The 21,209-nt window shown below is 46.5% G+C and overlaps 1 long non-coding RNA gene across 1 annotated transcript in view; it reads left to right on the top strand.

Moving 5' to 3' along the window:
• The window catches only part of LOC131398959 (uncharacterized), a 32,871-nt gene that overhangs the window by 638 nt on the left and 11,024 nt on the right, over positions 1 to 21,209 (top strand). The window contains exon 2 of the long non-coding RNA XR_009217036.1: positions 173 to 270. This is a non-coding gene — a long non-coding RNA (uncharacterized LOC131398959). The remainder of the gene's footprint in view (positions 1 to 172; positions 271 to 21,209) is intronic.

Below are 21,209 nucleotides of genomic sequence, written 5' to 3'. Positions count from 1 at the left end.
TCGGATAATTCTCACATCTGTATCATCTTTGTATTGGTGTCTGTTGAACATCTTTTCTCACTCATTGTGATTTTCCTGGTTCTTGGTGTGGTGAGTGATTTTTGTTTGCATCCTGAACCTGGGTATTGTGTTATGAGACTCTGCATTTTATTAAAGTCTTCTTTTTTAGCAGGCTTTCGCTGACACTGTATGGGCTAAGACAAGGCAGAACTCTGTCCCACTGGATGGTGGTGAAAATTGTGGCTACCACCCACCTTCCTCTGACACTAGGTAGGCATGGAAGTCCAGGGTCCCCACATGGTCTCCACTGATCCTGGGGAGAGGGATTTATAACTGCTGGGTAGGACTGAAAGTCCCAGATCCCCATTCAGTCGTCTCTGACATCACTCTAGTGGGCAGGGGCAGCCTGGTGAGGTGGAAATTGAGGCTCCTCATTCTGCCTTTCCTGATGGGTTGTGAGCATAACTACAGTTTTTTCCTTGGTGGTTGGCAGCGGGTAGGGTGCTTATTCTCTAAAAGTTTTTCATCTTGTTAGGTTGCCCCTTTCCTGGTCCTGTGCCTAGGGAGAGCAGGTTTGTCTTGGGTTTGTTTATTTTTTTTTCACTGCTCCCATGGGCATTTCAGGTTGCCAGCTTCTCCAGAACCCAGTCTGAGATAGAGAAGGCAAAAGAAAACACAGGGGACCCACTGCCATGTTGTTCCTCAAGTCCTGAGATCCCTGGCTGGTCTGCCTTCTCCACACTTTTCAGAGTCTTCTTATGTTCGAGAGAGAGAGAGATATATGTAAATATATAAATTTATTTATTTTAATAAATATTTTAAATATTTATATTTCCAATATTTATATTAAATATTTGTATAAATATTTTAATAACTATATTTATTTATACTTATTATTAAATATAAATATAAATGCATATTCATTCTAGGGTTTTTATTTGTACTCAACAGGAGGCACAGAGAGAAGTGTGTCTACTCCATCTTGGTCCAGAGACCTAATCTTTTAAGAAAAGAAAGTCTCAGAGGGAAGAAACAGAAAGTCTTAGCCCTCTGCCCGCTTTAGTTTGGGCACAGTTTGCATTGTAGCCTGGGAAACCATTTCCCCAGCATTCCCACTCAGCACTCAGGTATCTTTTGAAGACTATGGGGATCCTGGAAATAGAGAGCAGGACTGAAAAATGCAGAAGGAGGTGGGGTCATGGGGGTACCTGGGGCACCTTGTCTGTCCTTGCTGATACGGTCAATGACACACAGAAATAGCCCAAGCTTGTTTCTTTGAACTCTGCAGGACAAACCAGGAAGTTATTGGCATCTAAAAAACACTGGTTTTTTTAATTCAAAATCCAGCAAGCTTTCCTTTGATTGTCCACCAATAGCTCTTGCTGAGGCTTGTCGAGAGACCTTGCCACCCTTTGCTCCCTCAAAGCCCACCAGGAGTCAGGGTGTCATCCCCACCTCTGTGTCCCTCATCCTCCCAAGGAACCCTCTACTCCAAAGTACAAGGAGAAAGATTAGGCCTGACTGCTGCCAATGATCCAGCAGCAGCAGCAGCTCAGGGGACAGACCACCAAGATAGGAGCAGAGACTGCAAAGCAGTGAGCTCTCAACCTTCAACTCACATCGATCCCATTCAGGAGGTTCCAAACTGCCGAGCCATTTTACTCACTAGATTTTGTCTTTAGGGACTTTGGGTCATTTGCAAAATCAAGCCCTCCCTCCAAAAGTAAAAATTTGCCATTATGTAAGATTTTAAAGAAATATCCTACTGACCCAGAAAATTTTTCTAGAAGCAAAGTTATGGCGTTGTTGCTGGAATGTGTGCTGTCCTCCAAGAGAACTCATTTATTTGAGGTATCACTTCTGAAGGGATTGTCTGTCAAACAAAACAAAAAAAAAAACAAGTCACCTTCCTTCAGACATAATCTCTTCCTTCAGTGGGTCACGGGGACTCCTGGGGGTTTCTGTATTCTTTTTTTTTTTTTTTTTTAATTTTTTGTTTATTGCAGTAACATTGGTTTATAACATTGTAAAAATTTCAGGTGTACATCATTATACTTCTATTTCTGCATAGATTACATCATGTTCACCACCAAAATACTAATTACAACCCATCACCACACCCATGTACCAAATTATCACTTTCACCCTCCTCCCTCCCCCCTTCCCCTCTGGTAACCACCAATCCAATCTCTGTCCCTATGTGTTTGTTTGTTGTTGTTATTATCTACTACTTAATGAAGGAAATCATATGGTATTTGACCTTCTCCCTCTGACTTATTTCACTTTACATTATACCCTCAATGTCCATCCATGTTGTCACAAATGGCTGGATTTCATTGTTTCTTATGGCTGAGTAGTATTCCATTGTGTATATATACCACATCTTCTTTATCCATTCGTCCCTTGATGGGCACTTAGGTTGCTTCCAAGTCTTGGCTATTGTGAATAACGCTGCAATGAACACAGGGGTGCATGTACCTTTACAAATTGGTGTTTTCAAGTTCTTTGGATAAATACCCAACAGTGGAATAGCTGGATCATATGGTAGTTCTATCCTTGATTTTTTGAGGAATCTCCATACTGTTTTCCATAGTGGCTGCACCAGTTTGCACTCCCACCAGCAGTGTATGAGAGTTCCCTTCTCTCCACATCCTCTCCAACACGTGTTGTTTCCTGTCTTGTTAATTATAGCCATTCTGACGGGCGTGAGGTGATATCTCATTGTAGTTTTGATTTGCATTTCCCTGATAGTTAGTGATTTTGAACATCTTTTCATGTGTCTGTTGGCTATCTGTATATCTTCTTTGGAGAAATGTCTGTTCAGGTCTTTTGCCCATTTTTTAATTGGATTGGTAGTTTTTTTGTTGTTGAGATGCATGAGTTCTTTATATATTTTGGAGATTAACCCCTTATCAGATGTATGGTTTGCAAATATCTTCTCCCAATTGTTAGGTTGTCTTTTCGTTTTGTTGATGGTTTCCTTTGCTGTGCAGAAGCTTTTTAGTTTGATGGGGTTTCTGTATTCTTATAAGTTCCTGGAGAAAGGCCAAGCTTTGGTCTCAAATCAACAAAAATGTGTTGTGTGCCCAGCATGGAGGTGCTGATGGAAGCAAAACATTGGCTTTAGCATGGGAAGAGTTTGTTCAGGACTCAACGACCAGTTTCCCCTGCAAATAAGTTCCCTCTCTTTTCAGTATTACAGTTAATTACCAAGCACCTTCAGGATAAACTTAACAGAAGTGCAGCATTTGTGCCAATGTTTTCTCTTCCAAATTTTCATTCATTTATTCATTTAACAAACATACACTGAGCACTAATTTTGTGCCTGGCCCTGTTCTAGGTGCTGGAGATATAGTACCAAAGAAAACAAACAAAACCCTGCCTCCAGGTTGGCTTACATTCTAGTGGGAGAGAGATATCATAAGCCCAATAAATAAATGAAATATATAGTATGTTAGAAGGTAATAAGTGCTCTGGAGATAAATGAAGCAGGGAAGAGAAATAGGAAATGCCTGTGGGTAGGGTTGCAATTTATAACAGTGTGGTCAGGGAAAGCCTCATTGAGAAGGTGACAGTTGAGCAAGGACTTGAAGGAGGTGGGGAGCAAGGGCAAGGAGGACACTCCAGGCTATAGCAATGGCCCTGAGATGAGAGTGTGCCTGGTCTGTTCAAGGAACACCAAGGAGGCAAAGGAAAAGACTGTTTGCACTGGGTGAGCTCAGGTCAAGGTCAGGTCAAGTAGAGACAAGCCTTGCAAGTGGGGTCTTCCAGGGAATGACCAGACAGGTGTGAGAATGGGGCCTTGACCCTCTTCTGCCCAGCTGCTGGTCTTCCCTGAGATTGAAGGCTGCTGGTTTTCCAGGCTACCGTGGAACTGGGGAGTTGGGATGAGAACAAGGCAAGTTAAAACACCATAAAGCTTGTTGTTCTTACTGAGATTCTGCCGTTTATTTTCAGTAAACATTTCCAAATCGCTGCCAGCCTGTGGTTAATTTTCTGAGTTCTGAAAAAGTTGATTCTCTTGATTTTTGCCACTGTTCTCATTGCTTTTATGGAAGAGAGGATTTTCAGAGGTCTTTACTCCATCGTTGCTGCTGACCTCACTCTTAGAAGGACACTTGAGGCTGGAAACTGACATAACCAAAGATGACTGTGCAGGATGCACCCAGAGTTTTCAATGGGTATGCAAATTTGAGAGAGGAGTAATATCTGGCTGGATCAGGGGTCCTATGCAGCAGGACATGGGGATAAGGCGGAATGGACAGTTTGGAGTCATATTAAAACTGACATTTGAAGTTTTTGAGGAGAAGAGTGAACATGGTGAAAATAAAATTTTAGGAAGATTAATCTGGTAGTGGGTTCAGGAGGCGAGCAAGAGTAGAAGCAAGAAGGCCAGTCACCATAGTCAGAGGCAATAATTGTGTGCCTGAGAGAAGCAGTAAGATAGGTTGGGTGTGCGATTATTCCAAAGGAAGCTTCTGTGGGATGGGCAATGACTGGTTATTGGGAGGCCTTCAAAGAACAGTTGTGTTCATAATTGTTCTGTGGAGCTACTGGCAGTGAGACACCCCTCTTCAAGTTTTCTTCCTGCCAGCCCAGAAGTTATGTAGCTCCCAATGGGGTCCTTTGGGCCTCACCCTCTTGTACTGTCTGCCCCCCGTGGATGACCCTCCCAGTGAAGTAGTTGAATATCTTGAAGTTCCTGACCAGTAATTCCTCCAATAGTGCTGCTCCTGGTAGGGAAGCATGGCTGGTGTTCACACAGCCAGGCTCTACTGTAAACACACATGTGGTTTTTAAATCATAGGGGCCCCTAATTTAAGGAAATCATACGTTTGTCATCTGTTTGCTGGTGGGGCGGGCACTGTGTAGAGAAAAAGCAGAGCCTGGCACTTTCCTTCCGGGATACCATCGATAACCAGCACCTCTCTTCTAAGTATACTGGCCCAAAGGTAAGGGCGTGGAGAGGGGATTCATCAGACACAGCAGGTGCCGAGATTCCCCCATGCTGTTACACCTCCAAATTGGTAGATCCAAACCCTTCTGTAGGTATCTCCAGGCAACCAGACAGATAACAGACACCCAGAGATGCCTCAAATTCCAGGCCAGATCAGGCCAACGGTAACCTTAAAATTGGAAAGATTGATTAGGTCAGACACTAAGCCTTTCCCAAAGTGTATACCATGGAATTCTGGTCCCACGAGTGTCTGCTCACAGAGGTCTAATGAGCTGAGGAAATGCTTTGTTTTCTGTTTCCTTCTAGAAGAGTCACAGTGCATGTTGGTACATTAAAAGCTCTGAGAAGTCCTGTAATAAGGAAACTTTCAGTCTATTTAACTTAGCATTTCCTAGTCTTCACTGACCAGGGAACTCTTTCCTGTTGACAACCCACTTTGGAGGAAGGCCTTTAACAAGTGTCACTTACTCTCTTCCCTTCTCTTTCTCTGGTCATTCACAATATGGCAGCCCTTTCACATCAAAGTTCCAAGGGCTTCGATCAGTGCAGGACCCTTGAAAAAATGAGAACTTCAGTTAAGCACATGGCAAGTCACCCAGACAGCCCAGGTGTCACAGCCCTGCTCTGCCAAATTGCTCCCAAAGATCCTGAATGGCATATGGTTTCTTAGAAACTAGGAAGGCTCCGTCTGCCATCTTCTCTCAGACCTTCCTCGAGGTTCCTCAGTGTCAAGTGGGGCAGATAGTAATGGTGCTAGCCCTGTGGGGTTGTGGTGAGGTGACTTAATAGGTGTTGATGTATGTCAAGTGCTCGGCACAGTTCCTGGCACACAGTGAGCTTTATATGCACTAGCAATTCTTGCCCAAGGACGTGTCTTAGTGACCCGTGCTGTATTCGTTATCGTTAAATTACTATTAGTATACAATGTTAGCATGGATCTATTATTCTGACTTTTTTTTTGTATAAATGGTTCAATAGTCCAAAGTAGCAGACATGATTGCAGGATGTGTGCACACTCTCTGCCTCTGTCTCTGTCTCTCTGTTGGTCTCTGTCTCTCTCACACACACTCCACTCTCTTACTCTGGATTCATTAATTCCCACTGATCCGTGTCTCAAGCCCAGGGGCCCATTTACAGCCCCCCTGAGGTATGAACTCAAAAGATGAGAGAAAGAGAGAAAAGAGGCTTTCTTTGGGGAAGAGAGATGGGAGGAAGGGGGTGGGGCCTGCAAATATACAGGATCATTGTTCAGTGAAGGTCCCGACAGTTTTATAGGAACAACGCAGAGAGAGCTCTGGGCCGGCCATTCCCACTGAGGGGACAAAGAAGCCCTGGTCTCCATCAATCTCTCCGAGAGTAAGGTGTGTGCATCATACCTCGTGACAATTAGAAAATAGCGTCACCAAGACAGCAGGAGAGAAAGGATGTAAGCGACGGGGAAGCACATTCTCCCTGGAGGTGAATGCTGGTCAGGAGGGTGGCTGCCCCCTGCCTCCAGGGGAGGGGAAGTGGTGGGTTGAATGGGCTCTCTGCCACCCACCCCTCCCTACCTCCCGCTGGCAAGAGGCGGAGGGGACCCTTTCCCCTCTAGGCGCGGGCATTGGAAAGCAGGCACACGGCAAGGTGGTGTCTGCCTGTCGGCAGTTGAGGAACATTTCTGAGAAGGTCGGCAGGCTCTGGAGAGCCCGGCCTTTCCTCTCAGGAGCAATGGGGACAGGAGGGAAGCCAAGGAGACCAGGCCGACCTTTCCAAACAGAAAAGGCATGTCCCTGGCCCTCAGAGAGCGAGAACTGGGCACGGCAAGGGGCCACCTGGGAACTGGGCTGCAGGGTGACACGGCGTTGTATGCGCACACTCACAAAGACGGGCCACTTACCACGACTTAATGACAAAGAGAAAACCCTTCAGAAAATATAGGCCTCCACTTTTATCTCCACCAGGTAATGAATTAAAGATGACAAAGGAGGAACACACGTCAGTGGCTTGCCTTTTTCTGGGCAAGAGAAAAACTGGAGTCGGAATTGCTCTGCCCTGAAAGTGTTCCCTGTCACCCCCACCCTGGGACAACTGAAGTGGCACTGGAACCTCCCGAGGCCCAGTCCCAGCTCCTCCACACCTGCCACCTGGGCCTGGAAGCCTGGCCGACCCTCGTCAAACAGAGCGCGAGGCTGGGTCCCCTGTGAGCAGTCTGACATCTCACAAACAGAGAAGGGACAGGTCCAATTTAGAACGTGTCGCCATCTCCGTGCCAGGCTGGGAGGGCCGGCGCTCACTGGAGGCGTGGGCACTGTGCCAGGGAGGCTCAGGAATGATCTGCTGCCTGCCAGGTAGTGGGCCCGCTCAGCGTGTTCCAGACGCTGGCTGTGCCGGCCGTGTGTACAGCCCAGACACGCGTGTGCTGCTGAGCTCCCTCTGGACGTGCCGTGTCCATCGGATCAGCGTCCCGGCTCTCTACCTGCAGAGTGGAGTGAGGGTGAGCTCTCAGCTAACCTCTAGATTTACTGCTGCTCTAGGAGCCCTTGGAGATGACCTCAAACCTGACCCCCGGGTCTCCACCGCATCTCCCACAGCCCCGCTCTGAGGAACCCAGGCCCACGCCACCCGGCCACCTCCAGCAGAGCTGTCTTCTTCCCGTGCCCTGCCCTGATTTGTGTGTCATTTGGTCCTGTTTGAAGAAATCGTCCTCTGCTGAGGCTGCTGCTGGCCTGCTCGCCCCTGGCTGCCTGGTGGGCAGCTCGTGGCCGGTGGGATTCTGTAGGCCTGGCCCCTCCTCCGGCCCGGTCTGTGGCTCTGCTCTGCTGGGCTCTGGTCACAGCAGCTGCCTCTTGAGTCAGAGTGTATATCTTCAGTTTGTTCTGGAAAAAGTCCCCATGGGCAACCTGGGCCTCCCTGGGGAGCCAAACACAGGTTTCCAGGAACACCGGGCCTGTCACAAAGCTCGGCTTGGTCACTGCTCCAATTCAGGGAGGCGTGTGACACAGTTTCTTTGTGTCCAGTGGACGATACCAAAGGCCTGTGTGAGGAAGGGGGTCACCCGGCCGGGACAAACCATTTCATCTGCTCTTTCTTGAAGGCTCAGGCCGGGCAGGACAAAGCCCTGGGTCTCCCGGCACATTCCGTGCCCTGTGCGTTGTAACCACGCAGAGGCCTGGGGGGCAGAGACTTGATTCACGAGCTCCAGCCAGGCTATTAGCTGCAGGCTGATGGCTTCTGAGCACTCAGCGCTGCTAATTGTCTGAGGCAGCCTCGGCCTCCTGCTACAGAGCCTGAACATCCGCAGGCTGCACGGGATCCCACCTGCTCTAAGACCGAAGCCTCAGTCAGCATCACTCCTGATAAATAGCACTCACTAATCCAAGTGCTAAATGAAATTAGACTTGAAATAGTCACCCAGTGAACACCTGGTTTACTGCTCATGGTAACTAACAGCTCCCACATTACTAAATGCTCCTTTTCTGCGGCCAGTTCCTCTCTTTCCAAAGCTCTCTCACTTGAATGGAACCCAGGGCTCTTTCCCCTTTGTGTTGGGTGTAGTCAGTGTGAACAGGCAGGTCTTTGTGGAGGACAGTCTGATAAACGTTGGCCCTTTGTGTGTACGTGCTCATGGGTTCCCTGCTGACAGGCTCCGGCAGTGGGAAAGCTGACTTCTAGCTCCTCGTCCAGGCCCCATCCACCATGACTGGCAGTCCCAACACTCGGGGCTTGATTTCAGCTCAACCTGCCCCAGCTTCAGGCTACGGCTGAAAATATTCTCCTCACCCTGCTGAGGCCACAGCCCCAGGCCTCTCAGCCATGGCTGGATAGTGGGGCCCAAAGGTGTGGGCATACGTGTTTGGGTTTCCAACAAACACTGATTGCGTATCAACTAAGTGTCAGGCACTGTATTGTGGGTTGTGACTGCAAGGGGAATAGCCATGGTTCCTGCTTTGAGGCACCAGAATCTTTGAACAAGGGGTAGAGGTGGTCCTTTTTATTTGTTTGTTAGTTTATTCACTCACCCATTTACTCAAGCTTCATTGAGGGCCTTTCATGCACCAGACACTATGAAAGAACACTCCAGATCCTAGTCTGGAATGAAACCTAGTTCCTGCTCCACAGGAGGTTGCCGCCCATAGGCAACATTAGATAAACCAAAGTGTACAGTGGAGAGTGCCACATATTATGGCAGAAATAAGCACAGTAAATGGTGGGAGCACGCAAGAGGGTCGTCCACAGCAGAAGGCCCCACTTCCATGTTCTGGCAGTGATGCTGGAGCTGAGTTGTCAAGAGCAGTGTGGTAGATTAAAGGGAGCTCAAGGTCTTTGCCACTCTCCCACTGACACTTAGACTCCAACTTTTCTGCCCTTGAGTCTGGGATGGGCTAACTTGCTTGACCAATAGAATGCAGCAGAAGCGATGTTTGGAACTCTCAAGGTTAGGTAAGAAGAAGCCTTGCAATATCTACCTCCTGGCTCTTGGAACCTGTAAGCAGTCTCACTATCCTGGAGAAGTACATGTAAGGGCTCTGATTGGCAGTCCCAGCCACCCCCATGAAGGCAACAGATATGTGAATGATGTGATTGTGGACCCTCCAGACCAGCCCATCTGCTAGCTGAGTAATACCGAGTCAGCTCTGTCGATGAAGAATCGCCCTGCCCAAATCCTTGATCTACAAAATAGGAATACTAGGCAGTGAGGCCTGTGTGATGGTGGGTGGACGTATCCCTGTGATCATATTCACATCAATGGGGGCAGGAGTGTGCAGGTTGTCCTCCTGGTCACAGGACATAGCATGGCCTGTTGCTGGGAACTCCTCAAGGAAGTTTCCCTTCACTGAGATAAATTGTCACCACCGCTCCCACACTCCCTGTACCACCACTCTTTACTCCACAACTAGGCATTCTTGCATCCACCGATTCATTCTTTGATTTGTTGGAAATATAACAATTTGATGTAGATTCATCACACTAACAACACTTATTCATCACTTATCAGGCAGGCACAGGGTTCAACACTTACATGAATTATCTAATTTAATCCTCATGACATCCCCCTATGAGGCAGTTAGTACAGCCGGTTCTGCTGTAACACTTGTTCAAAAATGGGAATTTGTTCCAAAATAACTGATATATGAGGGAGCGATTTGAGCATAATGTGAACTTTGCATTTGCTTCTGTATGATTCTGTCCACACACACGCAAAACTAGGTGAACAGAGAAGACTGCACCAGCTGTGCCTCAGACACCTACCGCTCCCTCAGTTCACATGTTCCAGGAGCCGCACCCATCCGCATCCGGCGTTACCACTTCCCATCCAATTCAGGTACTCTCCTTCCGCCCTTCGCAGTAACTTACCCACCCACACCGACTTTGCAAGCACACTTCAGGTCTTGTTCAAGGTAAAGGACGGCACTCATTCATAGCAGTTATGTATTTCTTAACCATTGAACATGTGTAAATCCATGCTACCATTTTTATTAGGTTCCTATCTTATTTTATGTCACTGACAAAGTTTTTGGGTGTCATGCCCCTAACCCCATTTTCCCCATGAGCCCTGTGGTTTTTATCATGGGATTTTGCAAAGAGTGGTGACTTTTAGGAACTCATGTGCCATATTGAGGCAGAACTGACTCTACTGTTATCTCCATTTTTTTTTTTTTGTGAGGAAGATCAGCCCTAAGCTAACATCTGCCAGTCCTCCTCTTTTTTTTTTTTTTTTTTTGCTGAGGAAGACTGGCCCTGGGCTAACATCCATGCCCATCTTCCTCCACTTTATATGGCACGCCGCCACAGGACGGCTTGCCAAGCAGTGTGGCGATGCTTGCCAGGGTGGGAACCTGCGAACCGGCCCCCCGCAGCGGAGTGCGAGCAGTGAACCGCTTGCGTCACCAAGCCAGCCCCTGTTATCTCCATTTTACGGATGGGAAACTGATAGGTAGAAAAAGCTAGTAAGAAACTCAAGTTCCTGGTTGAGAAGCTAGACTCTGCCGGGCCGTGCTCCCCTCTCTGGGAGCGCAGGTGCTGAACCTCCGCCCTGCGTCGTCCTTTGGGATGTGGGTGGGACAGGGCAAGTGGAGGAGGAGCGGCTCCCATCCCCAGGCTCCGAGCTCTGCACCTCTGGGCCTCCCTCCTGTGACGTTCCCTCCCGTGCCTTTCCTCTCCAGCCCCTCCCCTGGGCCCACTGGCCCTGATGCTCAGCTGGCAGAGCGCCTCCCACGCCGCGGCCTCTGGCCGCCGTTTACTGTCCTCCATCTCCTCGGTGTGTGGTGCAGGGCTGGCACCCGACCGGGCCTCATAAATGTTTCTGGGGCTGGACTAACCGGGGCAGGAGGCTTGGCTGCGGCGAGCAGGCAGAAGGAGCCAGGCTCCTGGGGCAGGCATGGAGGAAGGCCCAGGAGGGCCAGCGGCAGCCTCTGCCGCACGCTCAACAGCAGAGAAACTGCTGCCCACGGGATTCCAGGCTCAGTCAGAGCCCTGCTCCCATATCTGATCAGAAACCAAGGAAGACAGGGCCCTGCAGCCAGCAGAGGACTTCTCGTAAGCTCCCCAAAGGTGAAAGTGAGCTCCTTGCCCCTGAGCCGGTTGGTCCTTGTACCTGCACACTTGCTCTGGTTCGCCCTCCTTTAATGGGTCTGTCAGAACTCCCGCCCTGCTTCATAGCTGACCCAACAGGGAAACCCCTCACCCTCCTGCAACCTGCAAGATTCTCTCTTTGTCTCTGTAGAACCCAGTGCCCTGTGGTGTCCCGTGCTCCTTTGGTAATTAATCGTGTCCACTTTGTGATGAGGCTGAAGTCATCAACTGGTGCTATTACTTAACTTCTCGTGTACAGGCAGATCCTGACTTAAGAATGAATTGTGTTCATAGGTCTAGTACAAGTGGGCCATTGGAATCAGAACACATGTTCCCACAGAAGCTGTGTTACAATGGAGGGTGGGCCCCCGTGTCAACTCACATAAGCCTATTTAATCCATAATGTGACTGAATCAGATGGTAGCAGAGTTCTGAGAGCTGGAAGGTTGGGGAGGTCATGCAGGAGGGAGGAGAAGGCAGAAAAGAGTTGCTTCTTCCTGAAAACAAGACCAACTGTCAGAAAAAAAACCCAAAAAACATTGAAAGGATCAAACATACGTGTCTCCATCTCTCCTTCTGGAACCTCCTCCATCTGCTGCTCTCTCTTTCCTCGTCACCCTCCCTGGGCCTCATGCCTGCCCCTGGGGCACCCAGCCAGGTGTCCCTGTTCTCCAGAATGCTTCCTAGAGTTGTCTCCCCCAAACCTCCCTGCCCCCATGAGAATTCTCATTTTCTCTGTGGGGATCATCTAAGCAAGGTGTTAGGAGTGAAACTAATAAATGCGCCACCCCAAGGAGGATAGCAGAGCGGTTAATAGCAGAGGATTGAAGTCCAGCAGATCCGGGTTCAGTCCCGGCTACAGTGGCTGGTGACCTTGGAGGAGGAATTAACCTCCAGCCTCAGTCTCCTCATCTGCTGATGACATAGTTATGAGGGTGAGGCGGAGTAGTGAGGTGACTTGTGTGGACCTAAATGCTTTCTCCAGAGGCGTGTCTTATGCTATCAGGTGATGAAGGACTCAGCACCTGGCCCCACAGGCGTCCTCCACAGTGGGATAACCTAAGCTTCTTAAATCTGTCAGTTTTGAAAAATTTTCAACTTCTATTTCTTCAAATACTGCTTCTTCTCTATTTCCTCATATCTGTCCAACTAAGACTCCAATTTCTTGTATTTTACACATTTTTACTGTTTCCTAATGTCGGTTAAGCTTGAAAAAACATCTTTTTCCCCCCTCTGCACTGCTTCATCCTGGAGGTTTTTTACTCATTTCTCTTCCAAGTCACTAAACCTGTCTTCTGCTCTGTACTGTCATTGTTCAATTGATTGAATTCTTAATTTCTATGATTGTATTTTTCAGTTCTAGGAGTTCCATTTGATTCCTTCTTATAGATTCCAGTTCCCCATTGAAATTCTCCATCTTTTCCATTATTTTCTTGAATTGTTGATCATAGTTATTTAAAGTTCTGTGTCTGTTAACTCTAACATGTAGAGCACCTCGCTCTGTTTCTATTTTCTGTTTCATCTCTTTCTACTCCTTCCTTTTTTTCCATTTATTGCAGTCTCCTGTATGTCTAATAATGTTTTCATTGAATGTTGGACAGTGTGCATGAAAAATCGTAGAGAGTTTGGATGATGTTCCCTTCTTTCAGAGAGGATTTAATTTTCTTCTTGGAGGCTGCTAGAGTATTTGATCACCTTGATCTGATCAGAAGCTGGTCGCCTATGTCAGGTTTTCTCCTGCTCCTGTGGGCTAACTCTTCCACATTCTCAACTGAACGCGGGGGTGTTTATTAGTGCCCCTCCTTCTTGGCACACCCTGAACTCCAACATCTGTGTTTGTAGCACCATAAGACTACTGAAGTTAATGCTTAGCTTTTGTAACCTCTTGGAGGCCGATTCCTGCTGGGTTTCTCAGTCTGTCGATGTGATGGATGCAATGATGCACTGGCCAGATCCCCCTCCAGGAATGAAAGACTTATTCCCCCAACTGCTGGGAGTCTTGTCAGAAGGCAGCCTTCAATCATCAGCCCTCTTTGGGGATTGCCTCTGCTGAAGAAAACTGCTTCCCCCAAGGTCCACCTCCTTCCAGGGGTAGCCTGCACCCTGTGCAGCAACTCCGGACAGTTCTGAAGGGTTGTCCTAGCTCCAGAGCTCCCTGTGGGGTTGGCAGAGGCCGAGCCTGCAACACAACCCTGCCTCCTTCCTCTCCTATCCACGGAGGTTGATCCTAAAACACCTTCTAGTGAGCATCGTGCTTACTAATCTCTGTCCTAGGGAACCCAACCTGTGACGTTAGGCCTGTATACGCAAAACTTAGAAGTAGCAAATGCTCGCGGGGAAGTTGTGCACGGACTACCAGGCCCATTTCAATGCATTTCCTGTGTCTTCAGGATCTTGGCCCCTGTGGGGCCCTGGACGCTTTGGTTGTTCTCCAATGCCTTCCAACAGCTGGCCTTTGTATTGCATCCAGCTTTTATAGCTGTTCTCAGTGGGGGATTAATCTGATATCATCCACTCCATCGTAGCTAGAAGCAGACCATGCTGACTGTTTTAATTCTCAGAAGCCAGAAGGAGTAATGAGGGACTGTTGCTGTGGACCTAATTCTGTTGAACAAAGAATAGTTGACTAGAGATGCAGACCTGATGAGAACCTGAAGAGAAAATGACCCAGCCGTCTTTGACTACCCCACAGCCAGGAAGGGGAGTGCAGAGCACAGCCAGATCTGTGCCCTGGACATTAGAAATATAGATTTCAAATCTCCCAAGGAAAGAGATAAAATCCTATGGCCAGATAAGTAAAAGGGAAGAATTATCAAAAGACATCTCAGAGTGAAAGTGAAATTTTGACACTATAATAACAACATATCTTAAAGAAAGAAAGACAAGCAAATCTAAAAAAACAGATAGATTGATATGCTGGTATGCTTTTTGGCATTATTTGTTGGAGTATAAATCATAAGTAAACAATGGCTATGCACAGACGAGTTAAGAGTTTGGACAACAGCAACAACAACAGAAGGGCCTAAACGAGATGTGATGGGTGGGGTGAAATCTAACAAGACGGGATTTTATAGGGACAATGAATGTACTCAGGTCCCGAGAACCCAACTTGTCAAGAGCAGGGTGATAAAAATCAGGTTTAGTAAGTGTTCATGAGAAAAACACCATAAGCGCTTTAGTTTACTTTAAACGCAGTGTGGATCAATAGTATGAACTTGCTGTCAAAAGTTACTTAAATTAATAGTAGTATAGTGTCTCAAGTGAGACAAGTGAAACAGTCCTGTGACACTCTGTGTGGTACTCTGACCTCTGACCCTAACTACCACAATCTGAGGGAGACATCAACTGACTGGGGTGTATTCAAAGCAGGGCAAGCAGGATGGTGGAATGAACCACATGAAGTACTTCTGAAGAAACAGAATGAGAAGAAGTCAGTGTGCGGTGGGTGTTGTCTTCAAGTAAGACTTGCATACGAATATATGAAGGAATTTAAAACAACCAGAGCTGCTGGAAAATGGAATGCGTTTCCTTTAAAGATGGTGACGTCTCCCTCACTGTTGTGTGTTCAGGAGGAACTGGAGACGGAGGGTCATCAGTCGGTTGAAGGGTGGAGGAGGCGTGGGAATGTTTTGGTTGACCCACATAGTTTAAAAAGTTTGAGCCAACGTTAAAGCCTGGGAGATTTTACATAAATATCAGATGTCTGGATTCTGTTGAAAAATTGGAAGATCTGCCAACACTAGGCCCTCTTTTCTGCATGTCAACCAATGAACTGGAGCTAGTTTTCTCATCCCCTTTACACCAGACTGTGTTCTTCAGTTCTCCAAAGTCTTCCCCATTCATGCAATGTGTGCTCTTGACCAGGCCAGTTGAGCTCATTTCCATCACCTGCCTGGCTGCTGTAGGCAGTGGGGCTGGAACCCCCTATTGTAGAGGACTCAACTATTAGACAAGGGCACAGCAACCCTACAGCCTGACCAGCCCTCCCTTTTCAATGGGAACTGCCCACTCAGAGCCCCCACTGCCAAGATGGCTGTGTTTTTACCACATTACGTCACCTTGGACTGAGCAATTTGGGTTGATATCTGATCCCAGGGCTGTTAATTCACAGGCTGAGAGTGACACATAATTGGGCCTGGCATGGAACAATGTGCTGAACCAATCAAATTTTCTCTCTCAGCATTTAAAGCTAGGAAACACAATGTGAACCAGCAAGTTTGCAACAGTTTTTTTTTTTTTTTTAATTTTCTTTATTTATTTTTTGTCCCTAAAGCCCCAGTAGATAGTTGTATGTCATAGTTGCACAGCCTTCTAGTTGCTGTATGTGGGAACGCGGCCTCAGCATGGCTGGAGAAGGGGTGCGTCGGTGCGCGCCGGGATCGGAACCCCGGGCCGCCAGCAGCGGAGCGCGAGCACTTAACCGCTAAGCCACGGGCCGGCCCGCAACAGTTTTGATGCTAAGGAGACACCTGAAAAGTCATGAAGGACCATGAGCAAGTTGAAAGTGTGAGGCTACTAAAAGGAAGAGTTCATTTTAAGAGAGATGGGAAGGAGCATGTGAAGAAAGAGGGGCAGAGATACCTTGAGAGAGAAATCATGTGGCCTGAGAGAGACAAATCGAGTGGCTGGTCCCCAGAGCTGTCTTGATTCCTTATAGGTTTTCAGCCTCAGACCCAGTTCAAGTGTTTTCTTACAAGAAACTCCAATTTCTTGAGCTAAGTTGAATGTTCTTTTGTCCCTGCCTTAAGAAAAGCTAATCAGAGCCACTCGCAAGGCCTCTGCCAACCCGAGAGTCTGTGGCTCTACAAATTGAGTTTCAGGGTTTCCCTCCACGATATGACTCTCCTCCACACTGTGGACAGATGACAGATGCAGTAGGAATCCATCTCTGAGACTATTTTCTCTCCTTTTGCTTTTGCCACAAAGGTATGCATATAATTTTAAAGGCATAAACATGCAAGCATCTGAAGATCTAATTTTATCGCATTATCATATTCCCAACAAGGAAAAAAAAGCACGTGGGTAAAGCTACTTGCATTCTTATATACATCTGTCAGCCCTAATCAGACAACTCCACTTAGGTGATAGAAAACTATTCAGATGTTGTCATCATTCTGGTGAACCTGAAGCGTATTTAACTTGTTGATTAAGTACTTAACATTACAAATGAATGCAACACTGTCTGTCAGTGCTGGTGTGATTATTTTGGAAATGTTGTAAGTTTTCAGGTTGCTGTGATAATGAGTGACCTCTGTGATACTTAAAGCTGCCTGGCTGCATCAGCCTTTTTGAGGAGTTGCCATGAGGGCTCCAAGGAGAGGAAAAGAAAGATGCGTGCGTATTGTAACTCACCATAAAGTCGCTGATTTGTCTTTTTTAAGCAACTGTTGTGGAAATGAGATGACAAAGAACTTCAGGCTGTAGCTGCCCCAGTGAAGGGAGTTGTGGAAGTGTGGAGAAAATTTGTTTTTGGGGAAAGCTGCCAACTATGATGGCGTCTCCTTGGCACCAGCCAAACAATCTGAAACCTGTCTCGGAACAGTCACATAGATTGGGGGACACACAGAGACAAAACAGCTGGTAATTGACTGAACTTCCACTTTGCAGCCAAGTATTTTGGCGTCATGGAGATTAAGACTTGACTGATCTCACTGGAAAATTGTTCAAGCCTTTGCTACGCTCTGTTTCCATAGACACTAGTTGAGCATTCCCAGAAAAAAAATCCACACCTGCTTAATCATTTCAAAAAACAATAGGTACAGGCATTTATTACAAATTAGTGAAACAAGCAATGTTTCCCTTCTCTCTGTTTTTGCTAGAATTTCAAAGATTTCCGTTGTCAGAAAAAGATATCTTAGCAATTGCTAGTAGTAAAGACAAACTAACAAGAAAAACTGTCAGAGAGAGAGCAAGTTTTATTGTTCTCTTTTTAAATTTATTTTTAAGTTAGTAAAATACAGTAAAATTCGCTCCTTGTGGTGCATGGTTTGATGGATTTGACAAATGCACAGTATTGTGTATCTATCACCACAGCCATATAGGAAGAGGTCTATCCCCCCAAATTCCCTTTGTAGTCAGCCCTTCCCTCCACCCCCACTCCTGGCAACCACTGATCTGTCCTCTGTCTCTACAGTTATGCCTTTTCCAGAATGTTGTATAAATGGAATCATACCACGTACGGCTTTTCAGTTTATTAATTATTAATTCAATTTATTAACTTACTTTTGCTAAAGTTTTCACTGATATAACGTTCTGTTCAGAGAGACAAAAAGCAGGAAAAATATTTTGGGCTGGGGTAATCTTAGGAAACAAGAACGAGGAATTGGGGACGTTGCTGTGCTCATCTACAGAATTATTTTCATCTGTGCAGAGAATGCATCCGAAAGGCGGTGAGAACTGATCACAAAGATTTAGACACCCAAAATTAGCCTCTGTGCACTGCTCAGAGGAAGGATCTGTGCGCTTAGCTCTGGGCCACCTTTAACCAGCCTTGGGAGCTGACCCAGGGCTGGGTAATTAACATGAGTAATTAGCTCCGGTTTAGTTATGAGGGCAGTTGTGGCTTATGCAGCATCAGGCTGGTGGAGAAAAGTGCAAATTAACTCTGTGGTGTGCTCCACAGCGGCCACCTTTATTATGCTTTATCAACATAGCAGCTGGATTAGCCCTCCATTCAGTTTGCTTTCCCTCATTACGATAATTACCTTCTGAACAATGGCATGTGTCAGCTTGATCCTCCTTACTAGGGGAACATGATTTGTTTGTACCAGTAAACCTGCTGGCAGGAGGGGCAGCTGGCCAGGCTAATATTTGGGTCTTGAGACTGATATTAAGTTTTACAATTCAAGTTCGATTTGCTCTACTGGAGACTCTTGGAAGAGTCACTATGCATCAGGCTCTGTGCTGGATGCAGCTACACACTTACAGATGATCACCCCCGGTTTCCCGATGAGGAAATCTGTGTTCTAAGGACTCCCTTCCAGCTTCTCTGCCCCCACACGCTTTCTCCCACATTGGTCGGCCCTGGATGGTGGTGTTCTTTAGGAGCTTTGACAGATCCTACAAAATGGCCGCCCCGCTGGCCAGCTTCTATCAAGAAGCGATGATACCTCCACAGGGGTCCCACACTGTGTTTTGTCAAAGTCTGTCCTCCTAGCTTCACAACCACCCTGGGAAGTAGACTAAGGGCAGGGAAGCCAAGTCACTTGAACTCCTTAGAGCCCCTTTAAAATGGCTGCTCCTCCAGACTCTCCATGGGTGTCTCCAACTGTTGTTTGCAAGGAGGTTTAGGAAAGATTGCAGAGCCCTTCACCATCCTAACAATCCTAACAAACAAGGGAATGGGCTGAACTCAGACTCTAGAGGAGATTTTGATCCCTCATAACTGGGAGCAGTGAGTGAGCCCCGACCTGTGCTGCTCCCTGGAAAGGGCTCTCCTGCAGCCCCAGCGGGGTCTGAAACCCCCATTAGTCCCATTGCAAGAGGTTTTGTCATGAAGATTATGCGTGTGTGTGTAGGCACACAACACACTGGTGGAAAGTACAAGAAAAAGGGAAAGATAGTCTAGTCTGTTCCTTGGAAGAGTTTGCTGGGGAACAAAACCATAGTCTTCTCAAACGACTTGGTGACACAGGTCCTTAAGATGTACACAACCCCATAGTGTCATATCCTTGTAGGAATCGTGGAGGTAATCTGACAGGAGATGAGAAAAACACAGGCTCTGGAGTCAGGTAAATGTGGGCTCAGTTTCCAACTTTCACTTACTCTCTGTATGACTTTGAGCAAGTTCCTTAACTTCTGTGAGCCTCAGTTTCCCCACCTGTAAAATGGAGGATAATATTACTGCCCTCATAGGGTTATTGTGATAAATAAGATGGTGGAGCGAAAGCTAATCAACTGAAGCCTATTTGACTCCAAAATCCATGCTCTTAGGCACTAGGCAGCTACATATACTTTTGTATATGTGTAATAGATAGATGGTCGTGTGTGTGCACATACTTCTATTACAGTGAGCTCAGTTGAGAAAGAAATCCATTTAAGGTTTTTTCAATTCTGATGGTCTTAGGATAGAGCCAATAGGTTGAATGTGGGCATGTAAGGCCTTTTAAGAACTACTAATAAGTATTTAGAGTACCAGATGGCATCTCACTGTAATTGGAAATTCCACCTGCTAGGGCTGAAAGGTGGTCTGTTGAAGCATTGTGCTTAAGTAGTTTCTACCAAACTTCAGGCAGTAAGTGGTGAGCATGTAGTTATCTGGACTGACTGTAAAAGACTGATTATGGAGGGATTATGTGCCCTAGTGCCAGCCAGCTATTATCTAGTGGGTTTATTTATGGTTAGTTAAGTGAGAACGACAACCCAGAGAATCATCCTTTATGTGGATAATGTGGTGTTATCAGACACTGTTTGGGCACCTCATGTCCCACTGGGACACTGCAATAAAGCAATATAGCAACAAACAGCATACACACCTCCCCCCACCAAAAACACCCTACAACTGTGGGCTTGCAATGCTTGTTTATAAGAAAACTGCCAAATGCTCATTTAAAAAATGGCATTAAAAATTATCCAAGTAATATGTGCTTATTGTAGGAAAATTGGAAAATGTGGTTAAGTAAGGAAAAGGAAATAAAATAGTCACCTACAAATCCTCTTCCTTTCTCCATCAAGATAACCATTGTTAACATCTTGGTGTGTATCACTTCAGGATCTTTTAAATATATACACACACACACACGCACAGACCACATGTATAGACATATGCATATGTTTATAGAAATGGGATTACTCTATACACAGTTTTATAATCTGAATTCTTTGCATAGTATCTCTTGAACACTTTCCAAGTTATGAAATCTTTGAGGTACTGTATCTCTTTATAGGGGGAGCTGGCTTCAACAGTAGACATTTACAGTGTCCCTACAAAGTGCCGCTCTCCAAAGACGCCTGGCTCCTAGGTTTAACCCTTGGGTATATTGTGAATTCAGGGAGCTTGGATGGGTGATGGGAACCCCACATGCAAGAAATCAGCTTTCATAGACCCTAAATAAGAACCAGAGTTATTGTGGCTTCTTCATAAAAAAGTGAACTGGAATAACAAATGCCACTTGACGTCTCAGCCAGCGGGGACCCTTTGCTGTGTGTGCACATTTGCAACCCAAATAAGTCATCAAAACCTGAGAATAGAATGGACAACCGAGCCTGTGGGGCTGGGAAATGCTTCCTTCTCACTTCTTTGGCAAGGGAACTGATCTTCCCACCATCTTCTTACCGCCATCGTACCATAAACTGGCAGCGTAGTTCCCTCTGTGGGCTTATGGCAGCCAGACCTCCAGCCTGTGGCTAAAAGACGTGAGCTCGTTGCACCAGCCACATCTATATTTCTCTCTTCTTAAGAGCTTTTCTGCCTACTCGGATCAGTGCGTCTTGGTGTCTTGATTCTAATGAACTAATCTTTGAGGCTTCAGAGAAAAGGGTTTTGATGTCATTTCAAAATGATATTAATGGAATTAACCATAATTTATTAACCAGCAAAAGCTAGAGATTTCAAAAGTTGTTACTAACAAGTAAGGGTGGGCTATTTCTAAGATGTGGGGTGTTTGTCTGGTTCCTGGTAGAGGTTCCTCTAACCTCCTAGGTGGCTGGGCAGGCTACTACGTTTCAGCCCGCAGCTCAACCCCACAATGGGCATTCCTGT

Source organism: Diceros bicornis, chromosome 36, assembly GCF_020826845.1.
Source record: "Diceros bicornis minor isolate mBicDic1 chromosome 36, mDicBic1.mat.cur, whole genome shotgun sequence".
In the NCBI taxonomy this organism is placed as follows: Eukaryota; Metazoa; Chordata; class Mammalia; order Perissodactyla; family Rhinocerotidae; genus Diceros; species Diceros bicornis.
Note: the sequence above shows the minus strand (reverse complement) of the source record. Positions and strands in the feature narration are given on the sequence as shown.